Source organism: Rhincodon typus, chromosome 24, assembly GCF_021869965.1.
Source record: "Rhincodon typus isolate 14 chromosome 24, sRhiTyp1.1, whole genome shotgun sequence".
Classification (NCBI taxonomy): domain Eukaryota; kingdom Metazoa; phylum Chordata; class Chondrichthyes; order Orectolobiformes; family Rhincodontidae; genus Rhincodon; species Rhincodon typus.
This window is the reverse complement of record NC_063355.1, coordinates 47022250-47026472: the sequence shown is the minus strand read 5'-3', so window position 1 is coordinate 47026472 and position 4223 is coordinate 47022250.

Below are 4223 nucleotides of genomic sequence, written 5' to 3'. Positions count from 1 at the left end.
GTCGCGGTGAGCGGTCACTCCGTCTCGGTGAGCGGTCACTCTGTCGCAGTGAGCGGTCACTCCGTCGCGGTGAGTGGTCACTCTGTCGCGGTGAGCGGTCACTCCGTCGCGGTGAGCGGTCACTCTGTCGCAGTGAGCGGTCACTCCGTCGCGGTGAGTGGTCACTCTGTCGCAGTGAGCGGTCCCTCTGTCGCGGTGAGCGGTCACTCCGTCGCGGTGAGCGGTCACTCCGTCTCGGTGAGCGGTCACTCTGTCGCAGTGAGCGGTCACTCCGTCGCGGTGAGTGGTCACTCTGTCGCAGTGAGCGGTCACTCCGTCGCGGTGAGTGGTCACTGGGTAATTGTAGGTGCCATGAAGAGTTGTGACCTGTTGGTGGTGCCATTGAGTAAGGTATTCTTTGTTAGATCTTGCCTGTCACCCTGTGGACATTAGTGGTATTGCAGTGGTTGGGATTAGCAGGAATTTACACCGAGCCCAGGTTATCCTTGTAACTAGCTGGTTGTTATTAACTAACTGATAACTGGTTTGACATAAGTCATCAGTGTAAACAGCCAATAGAGCTAGAGATTGTTTGTGAGCACCCCAACATTAATAATTACTTTGATTCCATTTCCAGATAGAATGACCATATCAGCTGTTTATTTCATTGGCAGCTTTTAAAAATTTTCGTCAGAACATATTCCTGTCCTTAGTCTCAGATATTATTCGATAACCAATTACATTTCTCCCTGTAAGTCCTCACGTATTGTTTCAATCGTCTTTGCCCTGTTCAGCTTCCCAGCTCCCTCCCACTCTCATTTTCTCCAACTTTAAATTCTTGCCTCAGTGCTCTGGAATTGGTCACAGACCATTCTGTGATGTCCCCTCCCCCTCCCTCTCCCTCCCCCATTCCCCCATTTCCCCTCCATTTACCCCCCTCCATTCCCCCCCCTCCATTCCCCCCCCCTCCATTCCCCCTGTCTGCCCTATAATATTGCCCTATTGAGGAGGGTGGGTGTGTTCTGCTAGGAGGCTGTTCCATCTTCCTGTCCCGTGGAGATTGTAACCAAGATCCATGGAAGCATCAAATTACGATGAGATTATGGCAGGTTTGTTGCATTTTGGACAAAACTGTGACATTGGGAAATGTGAAATTGTACATTTTGGGGTCTTTAGGGGACAGATCAGGAGAACGTGAGAAACTGAGAAAGACTGGAAAGAGGGACAGCTGTAGGACTGAGAGGACAGAAAGATTGGAGAGAATTGATGGGAAAGTGATCCTGTTGAAACAATAACAAATCTCCAGGGAATGTGACCTGCTCCTTCCAGCCATGTACAGCACAAAGGTCTCAAACACACAGCAGTGTCAATTCACCAGAATGATTCCAGACCTCCAAGGGTTAAATTCCGAGAAGACATGCCATAAACACGGGTTGTATTCTGTAGAATTTGAGGATTGGTGACAAAGAGGGAAATATTCCTGAAGCATTTCATCAGGCACTTGTCAGAACACAGACAGAAGAATATCAATCCTCAAAGCAAACAGCAATTTAAACTGTTTGGGAAAAGGGGTCCTGATTAACATAAAACAGGAACAGGCCCTATGGCCCACCTTGTCTGTGCCAACAATGATGCCATTTTAAACTAATTCCATCTGCCTGCACATGGCCGTATCTCTCTATTCTTTGCCTTTTCATGTCTCTCCCTAAATACCTCTTAAACGCTACCCTCCACAACTACCCTCTGTCTGCTATGACCAAAGCCGTGATGTGGGGGTGCTGGTGTTGGACTGGGGTGGACAAGGTCAGAAATCACACGGCACCAGGTTATAGTCCAACAGGTTTATTTGAAAACACAAGCTGTCAGAGCCTTACTCCTTCAGGTGTTAGTGAGAGAGAGTGTCCAACACGGAATTTATAAGTAAAAGATCAAAAGGTCACACCACTGATGAGGATGTACTAAACAAACCGAACTGCTGAAGAAGGAGCGAGGCTCCAAAAGCTTGTGATTTCAAATAAACCTGTTGGACTATAACCTGGTGTGGTGTGATTTCTGACCTTGCTCTAACCAAGCCAATTTTGTATTCAACTTACCAACTCACAGTGGATCCCATGTGATTTAATCTTCTGGACCAGCCTACCATGAGGGACCTTGTCAAATGCTTTAGTCAAGTCAGTGTAGACAACATCACTGCCCCAGCCTCATCAATCATCTTTGTCACTTTCTCAAAAAACTCTATTAAATTCATGAAACAAAATTTCTCCCACACAAAGCCATGCTGACTACCCCTAATAAGTCCATTCTTTTCCATATGCAAATAAATCCTGTCCCAAAGAATCTTCTCCAATAATTTCCCAACCACTGATCATAATTTACCAGTCTATAATTTCCTGGATTATCCCTATTGGCCTTCTTAAACAAAGGAACAATTAGGTATTCTCTAGTCCTGTGGGACCTCACCTCTGGTTGAAGAGGATACAAAGATCTCCTCTCTTGCTACGTTCAGTTACCTGGCATGGATCCCATCAGACCCTGGGGACTTACCACCTGAATGTTTTTCAAGACTCCACCACCAACATTAATATTGATATTGCCCCAGAATGTCAACATACCCCTCCCTAATCTTACCATCCACAATGTCCTTCTCCCTTTATGAAAATCAATGCAGTTTGTTAAGGACCTTCCCCATTTCGTGTGGCTCCATGCATAAATTCCCTTCTTTATGCTTGTGTGGACCTACTCTTTCCCTAGCCACCACCTTACTCCGCACGTGTAAAATAGTGAAGGCGTTACCAGGGAGAATGTTTGCCCCATTTTCCTGTAATCATTGGCCTGCTCCGACTCTTTCTTCATTTTAAAATCTTTCCAAATCCCTGCCTGGCCTCACCCTCTGCCCCATTCTCCAGGATCTCCGCTCTCCCCAGATTACAGCCTCCTCAATATCCCTTAATTTTAATCACTCTGCTATTGGTGCCTGTTGAGGTTGATCCCAACCAATCAGCAGCCACACCAGATGAATATGGCATAGTTTGTAATTGCCAATTGGTGCTTATGCTTGTAATGACAGTTCACACATAGGTCACAAATCACTGGGATTGTCACTTTAAATCTCATACAACAACTTTGGCACCAAGTTAATGGTTAACTCTTCTATATATTGACTCCTCTGATGCATCTTTCAGTCTGATAGCACATTGTCAATTGCTTAACAGAGGATTAAAGTAAACTGTCTGTGCTGTTAAACATATAAAACAAACCAATGTTTAACTCGTTCTTCCCCTGCAGTAAAATCCTCTTTAATTTTTATATGTTCTAGATTTTCTTCTTAAATTCAAGGAAAATGGGCATCAATGACTCTCCCTAATTGCCCTGGAGAAGGTGAGCTGAACCTTCTTGAACCTTCTATCTTCTTGAGTCCCATTCTGGGACAACCCACAAAGTCATTAGGGAGGGAGTTCCACGATTCTGACCCAGTGATGGGGACGGAACAGCGACATATTTCCAAGTCAGGATGGGGAGTGGCTCGGAGGGGAACTTGCAGGGGGTGGTGTTCCCATGTTTCTGCTGCCCCTTGTCCTTCCAGATGGAAGTGATTGTGGGTTTGGAAGGTGCTGTCTGAGGACCTTGGATGGGTTTCTGCAGAGCATCTTGTCATCACAGGAGTTCCAACCACAAACAACCCACTGTCAGCCACTAACGCTCCCCATTAGCAGCAATTCATTCCCCAAACTGTCCTTTATCCACTCCTTTGTCTGCCCAACTGTCTGTCTCTCTCTCTCTCTGAGCTCCATCTCTGTCTATTGTTTACTCCTCCTTCGCCACCCCCCCAATCTTTAGAAATATACTAATCTTTTCCCAGCTACAATCAGTTCTGAGGAAGAGTCACCAGACCGAAAACATTAACTCTGATTTTTCTCCACAGATGCTGCCAGACCTGCTGAGCTTTTCCAGCAACTTCTGTTTTTGTTTCTGATTTACAGCATCTTCAGTTCTTTCAGTTTTTTTATATTTAGTGCTGGCTAGCTGTGAGCAGGATTTCTGCTCAGGGAACAATCAGCCAATATTTCACTGATTCCCAAATGTAGTGGGATCACAGGGATGGGAAACAGGAGAACCAATCAGGAACCAACCTGTTGGGTTTTTGGCTCATTCTCTCAGACATCTATCATGGGGATGAGGGTGAGGCAAGTGTTTGGGTGGGGTTGACAGTGTGGGGGGGAATGTGTTTGGGTGGGGTTGACAGT